Source organism: Crinia signifera, chromosome 8 (genome assembly GCF_055691185.1).
Source record: "Crinia signifera chromosome 8, ASM5569118v1, whole genome shotgun sequence".
Taxonomy (NCBI): domain Eukaryota; kingdom Metazoa; phylum Chordata; class Amphibia; order Anura; family Myobatrachidae; genus Crinia; species Crinia signifera.
The window spans coordinates 68,609,646-68,625,145 of NC_139224.1; the positions used below are offsets into that span (position 1 = coordinate 68,609,646).

The 15,500-nt window shown below is 43.5% G+C and overlaps 11 non-coding genes and 1 pseudogene across 11 annotated transcripts; all 12 read left to right on the forward strand.

Annotated features, from left to right (window-relative positions):
* The first annotated feature begins 128 nt into the window (after window positions 1-128).
* On the forward strand, window positions 129-247 carry LOC146031055 (5S ribosomal RNA). The gene has a single exon (XR_014456533.1). It is a non-coding gene; the product is annotated as a 5S ribosomal RNA (ribosomal RNA).
* Window positions 248-592: 345 nt separating this feature from the next.
* LOC146031454 (5S ribosomal RNA) lies at window positions 593-711 on the forward strand. The gene has a single exon (XR_014456921.1). It is a non-coding gene; the product is annotated as a 5S ribosomal RNA (ribosomal RNA).
* A 345-nt stretch (window positions 712-1,056) lies between these two features.
* LOC146029183 (5S ribosomal RNA) lies at window positions 1,057-1,165 on the forward strand (annotated as a pseudogene).
* A 345-nt stretch (window positions 1,166-1,510) lies between these two features.
* LOC146027507 (5S ribosomal RNA) lies at window positions 1,511-1,629 on the forward strand. Its single transcript, XR_014454906.1, has one exon. It is a non-coding gene; the product is annotated as a 5S ribosomal RNA (ribosomal RNA).
* A 345-nt stretch (window positions 1,630-1,974) lies between these two features.
* On the forward strand, window positions 1,975-2,093 carry LOC146031461 (5S ribosomal RNA). The gene has a single exon (XR_014456928.1). It is a non-coding gene; the product is annotated as a 5S ribosomal RNA (ribosomal RNA).
* Window positions 2,094-2,437: 344 nt separating this feature from the next.
* On the forward strand, window positions 2,438-2,556 carry LOC146030458 (5S ribosomal RNA). Its single transcript, XR_014455951.1, has one exon. It is a non-coding gene; the product is annotated as a 5S ribosomal RNA (ribosomal RNA).
* Window positions 2,557-2,900: 344 nt separating this feature from the next.
* LOC146027417 (5S ribosomal RNA) lies at window positions 2,901-3,019 on the forward strand. The gene has a single exon (XR_014454819.1). It is a non-coding gene; the product is annotated as a 5S ribosomal RNA (ribosomal RNA).
* A 6,375-nt stretch (window positions 3,020-9,394) lies between these two features.
* On the forward strand, window positions 9,395-9,513 carry LOC146035052 (5S ribosomal RNA). Its single transcript, XR_014460455.1, has one exon. It is a non-coding gene; the product is annotated as a 5S ribosomal RNA (ribosomal RNA).
* Window positions 9,514-9,858: 345 nt separating this feature from the next.
* Window positions 9,859-9,977, forward strand: LOC146027429 (5S ribosomal RNA). Its single transcript, XR_014454830.1, has one exon. It is a non-coding gene; the product is annotated as a 5S ribosomal RNA (ribosomal RNA).
* Window positions 9,978-10,322: 345 nt separating this feature from the next.
* LOC146030822 (5S ribosomal RNA) lies at window positions 10,323-10,441 on the forward strand. The gene has a single exon (XR_014456306.1). It is a non-coding gene; the product is annotated as a 5S ribosomal RNA (ribosomal RNA).
* A 344-nt stretch (window positions 10,442-10,785) lies between these two features.
* Window positions 10,786-10,904, forward strand: LOC146027441 (5S ribosomal RNA). Its single transcript, XR_014454842.1, has one exon. It is a non-coding gene; the product is annotated as a 5S ribosomal RNA (ribosomal RNA).
* Window positions 10,905-11,249: 345 nt separating this feature from the next.
* On the forward strand, window positions 11,250-11,368 carry LOC146027453 (5S ribosomal RNA). The gene has a single exon (XR_014454854.1). It is a non-coding gene; the product is annotated as a 5S ribosomal RNA (ribosomal RNA).
* The last annotated feature ends 4,132 nt before the right edge of the window (window positions 11,369-15,500 follow it).

Below are 15,500 nucleotides of genomic sequence, written 5' to 3' on the forward strand. Positions count from 1 at the left end.
TATGTCCTGTAGGTCTTTTTACATTACCAACACATGATTTTTTTCAGTAAGCCAATATAGTTAGGAAACTTTTTTATTAGCTTACCTTTAGATAGAAGTAGAAGAGGGCAAACAAGTGCCTGCATCTCACCTACAGCCATACCACATTGGATACGCCCAATCTCGTCTGATCTTGGAAGCTAAGCAGTGTTGGGCCTGGTTAGTACTTGGGTGGGAGACCACATGGGAACACCAGGCGCTGTAGGTTTTTTCCCATTACTGGCAAATTGTTTTTATTCTCTAGCTATTTAAATTGGAAACTTTTTCTTTTTATTGCCAATACAGACATTTGGGAGAGGTCAAACAGACACAATAGCCATCACCTAAAGACTTACCACACTGTTTCGGCCCAATTCCAACTGCTTTTGGCAGCTAAATAGTATTGAGCCTCTTTAGTAGTTTAATTTGAGACCACCTGCTAATATTATGTCCTGTAGGTCTTTTTACATTACCAACACATGATTTTTTTCAGTAAGCCAATATAGTTAGGAAACTTTTTTATTAGCTTACCTTTAGATAGAAGTAAAAGAGGGCAAAAAAGTGCATGCATCTCACCTACAGCCATACCACATTGGATACGCCCAATCTCGTCTGATCTTGGAAGCTAAGCAGGGTTGGGCCTGGTTAGTACTTGGGTGGGAGACCACATGGGAACACCAGGTGCTGTAGGTTTTTTCCCATTACTGGCAAATTGTTTTTATTTTCTAGCTATTTAAATTGGAAACTTTTTCTTTTTATTGCCAATACAGACATTTGAGAGAGGAGAAACAGACATAATAGCCATCACCTAAAGACTTACCACACTGTTTCGGCCCAATTCTAACTGCTTTTGGCAGCTAAACAGTGTTGAGCCTCATTAGTAGTTTAATTTGAGACCACCTGCTAATATTATGTCCTGTAGGTCTTTTTACATTACCAACACATGATTTTTTTCAGTAAGCCAATAATGTTAGGAAACTTTTTTATTAGCTTACCTGGTTATAGAAGTAGAAGAGGGCAAAAAAGTGACTCTATCTCACCTACAGTCATACCACATTGGATACGCCTGATCTTGGAAGCTAAGCAGTGTTGGGCCTGGTTAGTACTTGGGTGGGAGACCACATAGGAACACCAGGTGCTGTAGGTTTTTTCCCATTACTGGCAAATTGTTTTTATTCTCTAGCTATTTAAATTGGAAACTTTTTCTTTTTATTGCCAATACAGACATTTGGGAGAGGTCAAACAGACACAATAGCCATCACTTAAAGACTTACCACACTGTTTCGGCCCAATTCCAACTGCTTTTGGCAGCTAAATAGTGTTGAGCCTCTTTAGTAGTTTAATTTGAGACCACCTGCTAATATTATGTCCTGTAGGTATTTTTACATTACCAACACATGATTTTTTTCAGTAAGCCAATAATGTTAGGAAACTTTTTTATTAGCTTACCTGGTTATAGAAGTAGAAGAGGGCAAAAAAGTGACTCTATCTCACCTACAGCCATACCACATTGGATACGCCCTATCTTGTCTGATCTTGGAAGCTAAGCATTGTTGGGCCTGGTTAGTACTTGGGTAGGAGACCACATGGGAACACCAGGTGCTGTAGGTTTTTTCCCATTACTGGCAAATTGTTTTTATTCTCTAGCTATTTAAATTGGAAACTTTTTCTTTTTATTGCCAATACAGACATTTGGAAGAGGTCAAACAGACACAATAGCCATCACCTAAAGACTTACCACACTGTTTCGGCCCAATTCCAACTGCTTTTGGCAACTAAATAGTGTTGAGCCTCTTTAGTAGTTTAATTTGAGACTACCTGCTAATATTATGTCCTGTAGGTCTTTTTACATTACCAACACATGATTTTTTTCAGTAAGCCAATATAGTTAGGAAACTTTTTTATTAGCTTACCTTTAGATAGAAGTAGAAGAGGGCAAAAAAGTGCCTGCATCTCACCTACAGCCATACCACATTGGATACGCCCAATCTCGTCTGATCTTGGAAGCTAAGCAGTGTTGGGCCTGGTTAGTACTTGGGTGGGAAACCATATGGGAACACCAGGTGCTGTAGGTTTTTTCCCATTACTGGCAAATTGTTTTTATTCCTAGCTATTTAAATTGGAAACTTTTTCTTTTTATTGCCAATACAGACATTTGAGAGAGGTGAAACAGACACAATAGCCATCACCTAAAGACTTTCCACACTGTTTCGGCCCAATTCCAACTGCTTTTGGCAACTAAACAGTGTTGAGCCTCATTAGTAGTTTAATTTGAGACCACCTGCTAATATTATGTCCTGTAGGTCTTTTTACATTACCAACACATGATTTTTTTCAGTAAGCCAATAATGTTAGGAAACTTTTTTATTAGCTTACCTGGTTATAGAAGTAGAAGAGGGCAAAAAAGTGACTCTATCTCACCTACAGCCATACCACATTGGATACGCCCAATCTCGTCTGATCTTGGAAGTTAAGCAGTGTTGGGCCTGGTTAGTACTTGGGTGGGAGACCACATGGGAACACCAGGTGCTGTAGGTTTTTTCCCATTACTGGCAAATTGTTTTTATTCCTAGCTATTCAAATTGGAAACTTTTTCTTTTTATTGCCAATACAGACATTTGAGAGAGGTGAAACAGACACAATAGCCATCACCTAAAGACTTTCCACACTGTTTCGGCCCAATTCCAACTGCTTTTGGCAACTAAACAGTGTTGAGCCTCATTAGTAGTTTAATTTGAGACCACCTGCTAATATTATGTCCTGTAGGTCTTTTTACATTACCAACACATGATTTTTTTCAGTAAGCCAATAATGTTAGGAAACTTTTTTATTAGCTTACCTGGTTATAGAAGTAGAAGAGGGCAAAAAAGTGACTGTATCTCACCTACAGCCATACCACATTGGATACGCCCAATCTCGTCTGATCTTGGAAGCTAAGCAGTGTTGGGCCTGGTTAGTACTTGGGTGGGAGACCACATGGGAACACCAGGTGCTGTAGGTTTTTTCCCATTACTGGCAAATTGTTTTTATTCTCTATCTATTTAAATTGGAAACTTTTTCTTTTTATTGCCAATACAGACATTTGGGAGAGGTCAAACAGACACAATAGCCATCACCTAAAGACTTACCACACTGTTTTGGACCAATTTCAACTGCTTTTGGCAGCTAAATAGTGTTGAGCCTCTTTAGTAGTTTAATTTGAGACCACCTGCTAATATTATGTCCTGTAGGTATTTTTACATTACCAACACATGATTTTTTTCAGTAAGCCAATAATGTTAAGAAACTTTTTTATTAGCTTACCTGGTTATAGAAGTAGAAGAGGGCAAAAAAGTGACTGTATCTCACCTACAGCCATACCACATTGGATACGCCCAATCTCGTCTGATCTTGGAAGCTAAGCAGTTGTCACGACTGGGGATTTGGGACCCGGGAGTGACCTTGGTGGCTAGCTGACAACCCAATGGAAACAGGACGGAGGCAAGTGGATACAAATGGGTAATGTTTATTGCATATAATGAACTGGTACAGGGGACATTTGAAAGTCTGTAAAAGTCTTTGGAAAGCTGGGAACTGATAAGTTACTTGGAGGCACGTAGTAGAGGCACGGGAGCACAGGAGCTGGAAAGCACAGAGTAGGGCCACTAGAGTGCAGGTGCCGGAAGCACGGAGTTGGACCACTGGAGAGCAGGTGCCGGAAGCACGGAGTTGGACCACTGGAGAGCAGGTGCCGGAAGCACTGTAGGCAGTGGTGAAGGTGGTTGCGGTTGCGGGTGCAGGTACTGAGGCACGCAGAGACAGGTGGACACAGGTGCAGATGCTGGAGCGTGCGGGTGCAAGTGGTCACAGGTGCAGGTAACTCGGAAGCACAGGTGCAGGAAACTCGGAAGCACAGGTGCAGGTAACTCGGAAGCACAGGTGCAGGTAACTCGGAAGCACAGGTGCAGGTAACTCGGAAGCACAGGTGCAGGTAACTCGAAATGCAGGAACGGATGAACACTGGTGCAGATGAACACAGGTGCAGGAAACTCGGAAGCACAGGTGCAGGTAACTCGGAAGCACAGGTGCAGGTAACTCTGAAGCACAGGTAACTCAGAAGCACAGGTGCAGGTAACTCGGAAGCACAGGTACGGATGAACACTGGCACAGATGAACACAGGTGCAGATAACTTGGAAGCACAGGTGCAGGTAACTGGAAGCACAGGTGCAGGTAACTCGGAAGCACAGGTACGGATGAACACTGGCACAGATGAACACAGGTTCAGATAACTTGGAAGCACAGGTGCAGGTAACTGGAAGCACAGGTGCAGGCGACTCGGGAACACAGGTGCTGGGACAGGAAGCAGGTACTGGATATAGGTACAGGGTAACACTGGTGCAGGTACTTGTAATGCAGGAACAGGTGAACACTGGTGCAGGGTCTTGAAGGCACACAGGAGTAGGAACACTGGTGCAGGGTCTTGGAAGCACACAGGTGTAGGAATGCTGGAGCAGGGTCTTGGAAGCACACAGGTGTAGGAATGCTGGTGCAGGGTTTCGGAAGCTCACAGGTGTAGGAATGCTTGAGCAGGGTCTTGGAAGCACACAGGTGTAGGAATGCTGGTGCAGGGTCTTGGAAGCTCACAGGTGTAGGAATGCTTGGAAGCAGGATACAAATGCTGGGTAACTGGAATACCACAGAGCTTAAGCAGGAACACAAGCTGAAGCTTCCTTCCAAGTTATTGACAACAATGCAAAAGCAAAGTGTCTATGCAGGGCTGGGAGGATAACCCTTCAGAGCAGCACTGATTGGCCATCCGGGTGATTGGGAATGGCCACACCTGGAACAGTCTCTGGATGAGGCCAACAGGGAACTTGTATCTTTCAAGTGGTAACCACAGAGTTAATGGCTGAATCAGAATCACCCAGGTGCTCGTTACAAGCAAATACTCAGATCTTGCTGCAGCAGGCTGAGAAACAAGACTGACAGGCAGGTAAGACAGGACAAACACACTGAGTTCTGGCAGGATTGTGACAGTACCCCCCCTTTACGGGTGGCCACCGGACACTTCAGGAACTTTGAAGAAAAGTCACAATTCTGCCTCATCATCAGAACAGGTGGACCATCCATCGTCGACGTAAACGGAATTCCCGTTCCATTGGACACGATAATGAGGATGACTTCCGTCCGGAAGGAACACTTGACTTGGACGAAGAGGACCACTGGAGAAAGACGTAGAATCAAATTCATCAGGGATAACTGAAGTATTTTTGACTGGAACTGAGAGACGAGAAGATCGGGCCCTTGAGGCTAAGGCACCACTAAGACTCAAATTAAATCTTGTTCGATATCCAGGGGCTTTCGGATAGCCATCTTTAGCATCTAACTGAATTTTTCTCAGAGGTAAGACAGGGCAAGGTGAAACAGGATTTTCAGGGAAAGGGGTAGAGTCATAATCCTCATCATACTCGGAATCAGAATCCATGTCTAGAGTTAAGACTGCCTTGCTCTGACTGGAGGTTTCTGAAGACTTGTTGGGGCAAGGTACCGTAGAAGGTTCCACTTGAGGATAAGACAGAGAAACACAGCCAACTCTTAAGCTCATGGGTACAGACCTTGAAGATGTGGGATATTCAGCAGAAAACTCGAAGGAATCTTTGGAAGGAGACAGAGCCATATAATTTAGTTCCATATCTATGGACTGAGTCTTCGGTGACGACTGTGAACCAGCCTGTTTTCTGGCAGCCCGAAAATTTTTGATATATTGGTCAAGAAGAGCTTGATCTTGTTCGGAGAGTTCCATCTTGGAGGACTGAGCTAAATCTGTGTTAAAGTATAGAGTCTCTGGGCTGAAGGATAGTACAGACGTGGAAGTAGACAAACTTGGACCAGCTGGAACCGGAGGACATCCGATTGTACTTGAACCAGCTAGGACCGGCAGGGACTCTGGATTGACGGATGGGACCGAATGATCATTGAAGATGCTTAAACCGGCTGGGACCGGCATGGACTCAGGATTGATGGATGGCAACGGATGATCCCTGAATATTCTTGAACCGGCTGGGACCGGCATGGACTCTGGACTGACGGTTAAGACCGGATGAGAACCAGAGGTGTCGGAATCGGCTGGAACCGAATGAGCCTCCTGACTGACGGCTGGAACCGGATCATCATTGGAGGTACTTGAACCGGCTGGGACCGGAGTGGACTCTGGACTGACGGATGGGACCGGATGAGGTCCAGAGGTGTCGGAATCGGCTGGAACCGAATGAGCCTCCTGACTGACGGCTGGAACCGGATCATCAATGGAGGTACTTGAACCGGCTGGGACCGGAGTGGACTCTGGACTGACGGATGGGACCGGATGAGGTCCAGAGGTGTCGGAATCGGTTGGAACCGAATGAGCCTCCTGACTGACGGCTGGAACCGGATCATCAATGGAGGTACTTGAACCGGCTGGAACCGGAGTGGACACAAGACTGCGGACCCCCACTTGGGGCTGAAGACTGCGGACCCCCACTTGGGGCTGAAGACTGCGGACCCCCACTTGGGGCTGAAGACTGCGGACCCCCACTTGGGGCTGAAGACTGCGGACCCCCACTTGGGGCTGAAGACTGCGGACCCCCACTTGGGGCTGGAGACTGGATGTGGGCAGAATCACTTTGTTCTTGGGCTTGCGGAGTGAACAATTCTCAATGAAGTGGTCTGGATTACCACAGTAGAAACATAAATGGAGAGACCTGCGTCTTTGGCGTTCAGATTCTGAAAGCTGGGACCTCCGCTTGCCCTGGACAGAAATTTCGCTCTGAAGGTTGGGAGGCCTTTCAGATTTCACAGGCACTTTCACTGAGACTCCTTTCACTTTGGAGCTGTAGCTGATGGGCTTCACAACCTCAGGAGTGTAACTGAGTAACGGAGTTATTATGGTAAAAAATTTTGCCAAAAGTTCTTGCAGCTGGATAAGTGAGTGGTGGTAGGTTCCCATTGGTATTGCTGTCAGATTTTGCATAGCCACTTTAAAGTCACTAGCCAAGTCCAGGGGCTTTTGCATACTGTCACGACTAGGGATTTGGGACCCGGGAGTGACCTTGGTGGCTAGCTGACAACCCAATGGAAACAGGACGGAGGCAAGTGGATACAAATGGGTAATGTTTATTGCATATAATGAACTGGTACAGGGGACATTTGAAAGTCTGTAAAAGTCTTTGGAAAGCTGGGAACTGATAAGTTACTTGGAGGCACGTAGTAGAGGCACGGGAGCACAGGAGCTGGAAAGCACAGAGTAGGGCCACTAGAGTGCAGGTGCCGGAAGCACGGAGTTGGACAACTGGAGAGCAGGTGCCGGAAGCACGGAGTTGGACCACTGGAGAGCAGGTGCCGGAAGCACTGTAGGCAGTGGTGAAGGTGGTTGCGGGTGCAGGTACTGAGGCTCGCAGAGACAGGTGGACACAGGTGCAGATGCTGGAGCGTGCGGGTGCAAGTGGTCACAGGTGCAGGTAACTCGGAAGCACAGGTGCAGGAAACTCGGAAGCACAGGTGCAGGTAACTCGGAAGCACAGGTGCAGGTAACTCGGAAGCACAGGTGCAGGTAACTCGGAAGCACAGGTGCAGGTAACTCGGAAGCACAGGTGCAGGTAACTCGAAATGCAGGAACGGATGAACACTGGTGCAGATGAACACAGGTGCAGGAAACTCGGAAGCACAGGTGCAGGTAACTCGGAAGCACAGGTGCAGGTAACTCGGAAGCACAGGTGTAGGTAACTCGGAAGCACAGGTGCAGGTAACTCGGAAGCACAGGTGCAGGTAACTCGGAAGCACAGGTGCAGGTAACTCGGAAGCACAGGTGCAGGTAACTCGGAAGCACAGGTGCAGGTAACTCGGAAGCACAGGTGCAGGTATGAAGCACAGGTGCAGGTAACTCTGAAGCACAGGTGCAGGTAACTCTGAAGCACAGGTGCAGGTAACTCAGAAGCACAGGTAACTCAGAAGCACAGGTAACTCAGAAGCACAGGTAACTCAGAAGCACAGGTAACTCAGAAGCACAGGTAACTCAGAAGCACAGGTAACTCAGAAGCACAGGTAACTCAGAAGCACAGGTGCAGGTAACTCGGAAGCACAGGTACGGATGAACACTGGCACAGATGAACACAGGTGCAGATAACTTGGAAGCACAGGTGCAGGTAACTGGAAGCACAGGTGCAGGTAACTCGGAAGCACAGTTACGGATGAACACTGGCACAGATGAACACAGGTGCAGATAACTTGGAAGCACAGGTGCAGGCGACTCGGGAACACAGGTGCTGGGACAGGAAGCAGGTACTGGATATAGGTACAGGGTAACACTGGTGCAGGTACTTGTAATGCAGGAACAGGTGAACACTGGTGCAGGGTCTTGAAGGCACACAGGTGTAGGAACACTGGTGCAGGGTCTTGGAAGCACACAGGTGTAGGAATGCTGGAGCAGGGTCTTGGAAGCACACAGGTGTAGGAATGCTGGTGCAGGGTCTTGGAAGCTCACAGGTGTAGGAATGCTTGAGCAGGGTCTTGGAAGCACACAGGTGTAGGAATGCTGGTGCAGGGTCTTGGAAGCTCACAGGTGTAGGAATGCTTGGAAGCAGGATACAAATGCTGGGTAACTGGAATACCACAGAGCTTAAGCAGGAACACAAGCTGAAGCTTCCTTCCAAGTTATTGACAACAATGCAAAAGCAAAGTGTCTATGCAGGGCTGGGAGGATAACCCCTCAGAGCAGCACTGATTGGCCATCCGGGTGATTGGGAATGGCCACACCTGGAACAGTCTCTGGATGAGGCCAACAGGGAACTTGTATCTTTCAAGTGGTAACCACAGAGTTAATGGCTGAATCAGAATCACCCAGGTGCTCGTTACAAGCAAATACTCAGATCTTGCTGCAGCAGGCTGAGAAACAAGACTGACAGGCAGGTAAGACAGGACAAACACACTGACTTCTGGCAGGATTGTGACAGCAGTGTTGGGCCTGGTTAGTACTTGGGTGGCAGACCACATGGGAACACCAGGTGCTGTAGGTTTTTTCCCATTACTGGCAAATTGTTTTTATTCTCTAGCTATTTAAATTGGAAACTTTTTCTTTTTATTGCCAATACAGACATTTGAGAGAGGTGAAACAGACACAATAGCCATCACCTAAAGACTTACCACACTGTTTTGGCCCAATTCCAACTGCTTTTGGCAGCTAAACAGTGTTGAGCCTCAATAGTAGTTTAATTTGAGACCACCTGCTAATATTATGTCCTGTAGGTCTTTTTACATTACCAACACATGATTTTTTTTTAGTAAGCCAATACAGTTAGGAAACTTTTTTATTAGCTTACCTGGTTATAGAAGTAGAAGAGGGCAAAAAAGTGACTGTATCTCACCTACAGCCATACCACATTAGATACGCCCAATCTCGTCTGATCTTGGAAGCTAAGCAGTGTTGGGCCTGGTTAGTACTTGGGTGGGAGACCACATGGGAACACCAGATGCTGTAGGATTTTTCCCATTACTGACAAATTGTTTTTATTCGCTAGCTATTTAAATTGGAAACTTTTTCTTTTTATTGCCAATACAGACATTTGGGAGAGGTCAAACAGACACAATAGCCATCACCTAAAGACTTACCACACTGTTTCGGCCCAATTCCAACTACTTTTGGCAGCTAAACAGTGTTGAGCCTCATTAGTAGTTTAATTTGAGACCACCTGCTAATATTATGTCCTGTAGGTCTTTTTACATTACCAACACATAATTTTTTTCAGTAAGCCAATAATGTTAGGAAACTTTTTTATTAGCTTTCCTGGTTATAGAAGTAGAAGAGGGCAAAAAAGTGCATGTATCTCACCTACAGCCATACCACATTGGATACGCCCAATCTCGTCTGATCTTGGAAGCTAAGCAGTGTTGGGCCTGGTTAGTACTTGGGTGGGAGACCACATGGGAACACCAGGTGCTGTAGGTTTTTTCCCATTACTGGCAAATTGTTTTTATTCTCTAGCTATTTAAATTGGAAACGTTTTCTTTTTATTGCCAATACAGACATTTGGGAGAGGTCAAACAGACACAATAGCCATAACCTAAAGACTTACCACACTGTTTCGGCACAATTCCAACTGCTTTTGGCAGCTAAAAAGTGTTGAGCCTCTTTAGTAGTTTAATTTGAGACCACCTGCTAATATTATGTCCTGTAGGTATTTTTACATTACCAACACATGATTTTTTTCAGTAAGCCAATACAGTTAGGAATCTTTTTTATTAGCTTACCTGGTTATAGAAGTAGAAGAGGGCAAAAAAGTGCCTGTATCTCACCTACAGCCATACCACATTGGATACGCCCAATCTCTTCTGATCTTGGAAGCTAAGCAGTGTTGGGCCTGGTTAGTACTTGGGTGGGAGACCACATGGGAACACCAGGTGCTGTAGGTTTTTTCCCATTACTGGCAAATTGTTTTTATTCTCTAGCTATTTAAATTGGAAACTTTTTCTTTTTATTGCCAATACAGAGATTTGGCAGAGGTCAAACAGACACAATAGCCATCACCTAAAGACTTACCACACTGTTTCGGCACAATTCCAATTGCTTTTGGCAGCTAAACAGTGTTGAGCCTCTTTAGTAGTTTAATTTGAGACCACCTGCTAATATCATGTCCTGTAGGTCTTTTTACATTACCAACACATGATTTTTTCAGTAAGCCAATACAGTTAGGAATCTTTTTTATTAGCTTACCTGGTTATTGAAGTAGAAGAGGGCAAAAAAGTGCCTGTAAATCACCTACAGCCATACCACATTGGATACGCCCAATCTCGTCTGATCTTGGAAGCTAAGCAGTGTTGGGCCTGGTTAGTACTTGGGTGGGAGACCACATGGGAACACCAGGTGCTGTAGGTTTTTTCCCATTACTGGCAAATTGTTTTTATTCTCTAGCTATTTAAATTGGAAACGTTTTCTTTTTATTGCCAATACAGACATTTGGGAGAGGTCAAACAGACACAATAGCCATAACCTAAAGACTTACCACACTGTTTCGGCACAATTCCAACTGCTTTTGGCAGCTAAACAGTGTTGAGCCTCTTTAGTAGTTTAATTTGAGACCACCTGCTAATATTATGTCCTGTAGGTATTTTTACATTACCAACACATGATTTTTTTCAGTAAGCCAATACAGTTAGGAATCTTTTTTATTAGCTTACCTGGTTATAGAAGTAGAAGAGGGCAAAAAAGTGCCTGCATCTCACCTACAGCCATACCACATTGGATACGCCCAATCTCGTCTGATCTTGGAAGCTAAGCAGTGTTGGGCCTGGTTAGTACTTGGGTGGGAGACCACATGGGAACACCAGGTGCTGTAGGTTTTTTCCCATTACTGGCAAATTGTTTTTATTCTCTAGCTATTTAAATTGGAAACTTTTTCTTTTTATTGCCAATACAGACATTTGGGAGAGGTCAAACAGACACAATAGCCATCACCTAAAGACTTACCACACTGTTTTGGCCCAATTCCAACTGCTTTTGGCAGCTAAACATTGTTGAGCCTCTTTAGTAGGTTAATTTGAGACCACCTGCTAATATTATGTCCTGTAGGTCTTTTTACATTACCAACACATGATTTTTTTCAGTAAGCCAATACAGTTAGGAAACTTTTTTTTTAGCTTACCTGGTTATAAAAGTAGAAGAGGGCAAAAAAGTGCCTGTATCTCACTTACAGCCATACCACATTGGATATGCCCAATCTCGTTTGATCTTGGAAGCTAAGCAGTGTTGGACCTGGTTAGTACATGGGTGGGAGACTGATAACGCAGAGATTTGTTTGATTTGACTGCAAATATAAGTAGCCATTAACCCAACATTACCGGAGTGATACCGTAGATGACAATATAACCAACAATCAGTTTACCTTATTGTTCTTTTTATCAGCTCATGATAAGCGTCTTAAAGAAGAAATGTCAGTTTGCATATAGATATTATGTTTGCACCATTGTTACCATCCTTATTTAGAATGCCTCTTCTTTACTGATACCTTACTAGATGTATTCTATCAATGGTTCCTGTGTGGATGTTCTTAGTTACTTTTATGTTATTATTCATATTTTTATTTTAAACCTTTTAATTAGTTTAACATATTAGCTATCAGTATTTTATTACCATCCTCTGATGCATACCGAAACCTGGGAGCATCAGTAGTATGATGTATATGTGTGTCTGTTATGATTATTACTATACTTGTGGGATTAAATTGAAAAGCAGAAGTAGAATACACCACCATGACTCTAGTAATACCTCTTTGATAACTATACACACTGTCCTTGCCAGCAACCAATCCCTGGTAACCCTCATTCACTATAAAAATATGAAAACTTAAAAAAACAAAAATGACTTCTTCAGTTAGTGAGTGTATGGGAAACTTGGTCACTCATGGGGATCATTGTTTTACACCTTGTCCACAACCCGCAGGGACACCACTAAGGGTATCCCCCCGATTCCGTGAACCTCTTCTTGCCCACAACCCGCAGGGACACCACTAAGGATGTCCCCGGATTCCGTGGACCTTGTCTTGGTCTGTGTGGGGGCCCTGGACAGGTCCATCATCAAATAAGTTTATTAAATTAGAATCAAAGTCACAATATTTATCTGCATCAGTATCTTTCCCTTTCAACTGATATCACCACCAGGTCGGAAACCTTCTTGCAGTGAGACGCATTAATTCAATTGGTTTGTTTAACAGGGACGGGTCTTTCCTTTAATCTACGAGACATTTAATTGTAAGAATTTTCTCACCATTGCATAGTCTCCAGGCTGGACCTTATAACAACATCCCTTCATAAGCTTGTTTGCTTTTCTGGTAAAGTCTTTAGATGATGTGAGAATTAGAGTGACAAGTCTGCTGCTGGATGTTGAATAGGGTTTGCTGGTCTCCCAAAAATAAAAAAAAATTATATATAAATTGAAATAATGATCTTATAAGGGGACAGGTTCAGTGGCTGCTGAGGAGTAGTGTGAATGTTATACAAAACCGATGACAAAACTTCAAGTCAACTCATGGTAATTTCCACACCCACCCTAAATAATGTGTTCTCAATGTGCATTTGTTAACATGTTCAATTTTGACTAAAACCTTTTAGTGAGTGGTGAGTGCAACCAACCTTCAATACCCATATATTGACTTATTCCTCAGAATACCTTTCCTGTCAAATATGTACCTCTATGATTTTTTTTTTAATACCATATACCTTATGGGATAACATATCCTAATTTCTCAATACATTTCTTTGCTGTAAAGGATGCTGTACATGGGACAGCTGGGATGTTCCTTATAATCAAGATAACATATCAGATACCATTTAAATATAATAACAATTTTATATGCATGTAAATTCCAAAAAAATATTTTTAAACTCAGGAATGGACCAGTGGTAGTAGAAATGTTAGATGGTTCTATAGGAATAATTTTCCTGAGTTCATTCTCTTGCAGATGAGTTTGGGACTTTTCTGCATAAGATGAAATCAAATGCATGCCCTCTCTCTCCTTACATGGGTCATCCCATGGGCAGCTTCTGTATATGCCAGGAGGAGGGGTTTTGGGAGCTACTGATCTGCCCCCACCATCTTTACATAGGCCATTAGCCTTTTGACTGCATCCATTCATCATCCATTGGCACATTCCTTTTAAATACACAACTCTGGATGTTTTATGAGATTCTGCTGGTCAATTGTAAAAACATTAAATTGTATAGTGGTGTGATTCACAACGGTGGTCATCCTGTTTTTGTTACCAAGTGCAACAAGATCACTTTATAACATGTGAGCTTGACACTTAACAACTAGAGTGACAAGTCTGCCTTTGCAGGGAGTTGCACAGCCTCAATGAGCTCCTTTACTTGCTGTGATATTAGCGTATTATATCATAGCAAAATCACGATGGAAAATGAGGATCTCTAAATCCAATACTCCCGCATATCCCGTATATGGCCATCCTGAGTCTCCTTGTTGGTGACAACTACAATCTTTGTAGATGGCAGTGGCGTGTCAGAGATATCAGGTCTGATTGGAGAAATTTTGCTTTAAATATTCCTCACAATCATGTTCTAAATCCTGCCTCTCATCCATCCTCTGGGACTCCCGGGTCCCACCAGGTAGCAGAGTAGCAGGATTTAGCGTACCACACCTGACAATGGTCAGGTCATGTGGCACCGGGAGCAACCATGCACTGGAAAGTGTCTTGTCCGTGAGGAGTTCATTAGAAAAGATGTAGCATTAGAGACACATAGTGTGCGGTGTTCTGTAATTTCTATACAAAGGCTGCAGCAGCCGCCACAGTCCTTAAACATGTTGGTAAAGCAGATGCCACTCGGTCAAGTGTGCAACTGTAGCACCTGATGGGTCTATGTGAACCCCCATGTATATGTGTTCAAACTCCCAAGGCCGCTGCTTATTGTTCCTTACAGTAAAGACAGGTATATGATAAATCTGATATATCCAGTGCTGTGGTTTCTGTCAGTGCGTGTATCAGAGCCTTAAATGAACAATGATGTCAGTATATTGTACTTTGTGTCAGTTAGATTTAGTAGTAGTAATAGAAAAAGTGTCAGTAAGAGAATCCTGTAAAGAATTTAAACACATCATTAGATCATAAACATATTGAATCAGCATGGTGGTAGCAATCATGCAACTCATTGTGGGACATAGTGGGGCTGTCCATAAAACTTTGGCTTAATTGAGTCCATGTATATTGGACTGTGCTGTAAATAAATGTAGTAAAGGTGCCCACACACTAGAAAGATCTGCGATCATAAGATGTGCACATAAATTAGCCTTCAAATCTTTTGTCCGATCTGGACAAAAGATTTCAGGCAAGCACACATCTTTACCAAAGATTTTTCTTAAGATCCCGTGTGCGTTCCTATGGATCTTTTGTTAAATCCTCTGATCTTTTGTGCAGCACGTAAGATCAGAAGATTTAGCAAAAGATCCACAGGAGCGAGCATCGGATATATCGGCCGATTTATCGAAAATCGGCCAATCGGACCAAAAATCGTTCTAGTGTGTGGGCACCTTTAGTCCTGACAATCTGCTATTTGATAGTAAGAGATATGCAGATCATAAATCAATGATTAGATGACTGTAATACTTCCATAACTGTAAAGTGAATTGATTTACACTAAAAAAATAATCAGAATAATCGCATTGGGTAGATAACCTACAATAACAGAGTGTTGCAAATACTATGGGTATTAAATAATATGCGTTGTTGTCAAATTTGAAAAAAACTATTTCTGCCTCAGATTTTAGAGGGCATTGTGGAATCCATGGAAGTTTTGGGCATCTCATTTCGGTTAAATATATATGTAACCTGCATATCAGTGGTCCATAGATATTCAGAAACTTGTGACATGATTAGTAATGAAAAACTCATCAAAATACTAATTGCTTAATGCCCTATGAGCATCACTCATATCCTCTAACCCCGTGAGGGTCCTCATATCGGTT